The sequence below is a fragment of the Nicotiana tomentosiformis genome, chromosome 9 (genome assembly GCF_000390325.3).
Source record: "Nicotiana tomentosiformis chromosome 9, ASM39032v3, whole genome shotgun sequence".
Taxonomy (NCBI): Eukaryota; Viridiplantae; Streptophyta; class Magnoliopsida; order Solanales; family Solanaceae; genus Nicotiana; species Nicotiana tomentosiformis.
In genome coordinates, this window is record NC_090820.1 from 20,380,600 (window position 1) to 20,381,784 (window position 1,185).

A 1,185-nucleotide genomic window follows, 5' to 3' on the forward strand; every position below is an offset into this window, starting at 1 on the left:
GAGACTGGAGAGATTGATGACTGACTAAGGCTGAGGACCTGATGGTGAGGATATTTATGGGATCGGGCTACGCGCCGCAGCATGTTTCATTGATTTATGCCATGATTGACTTGTTATAGCGCTTGGGCTGAAGGAGCCCCTCCGGAGTTTGTACACACCCCCAGTGAGTGCAGGTACCTACTGAGTGCAAGTGCCGAGTGCGAGTGTCGAGCGCGAGTGCTAAGTGATTTGGGAGGATTGAGTGACTGTGAGGCATGAGTGAATGTGAGGATTGAGTGATTGAGAGGACTGAGTGACTGAAAGGATCGAGTGACTGTGAGGACCGAGTGAATTGATACTCTGAGAGTATGCATATGGTTTTATCACTATGTTGCATTGCATTGGCATGCACATTGACATATAGGCATAGAGATGTACTTTCCTCATGCCATTTGAAAATAAAATTTTCTATTGTGGAAGAAAGTTTTTGGAATAAATCACAGTTTCAGACTTACTCATCTTTTCGTGATTTTCAGTGAAAAGAATTGAGTTTTACTATTATACTTGAAAAGAAAATATTAATTTTTTTTTTTTGGAAATTGTGAACGCATTTTATTATTGAGTTATTCTTTGTGTTGCCTTAATTTTATTGCTATGAGATGTTACTGGATATTGGTGTGGACCCTGACTGTTGTTCAAGCTCGTCACTACTTTCAACCTAAGATTAGGTTTGTTACTTATTGAGTACATGCGGTCAGTTGTACTCATACTACACTTCTGCACTTTGCGTGTAGATTTTGTATGTTGATGCTACTATACATAGCGGAAGCTGGATCTGAAGATGTACCTGTATTCCAGTCATTGCTGCTTCTTGTTCATGGTAGCCTTAGATTTATAAAAAAAAAAAATTGTTTATGTACATTTCGAACATATGATGTATTTATTTCATACCAGCTTTGTAATTTTCAATCTTAGAAACTCATGATTTATACTACTAGTCCTTGGAAAATATATAGGATTCAAATAATTTCTTTTACTTAATTGTCTTATTAAATATTATTAGAATTGGTTAGTTTCTAATTGGCTTACCTAGCGGGTTGGGTTAGGTGTCATTACGACATGTCGGATTTTGGATCGTGACAGATTATAACTTGAGCATTACTTTTTATGCAGGAACTTTAAATAATGGAATATCGCAAAACATAC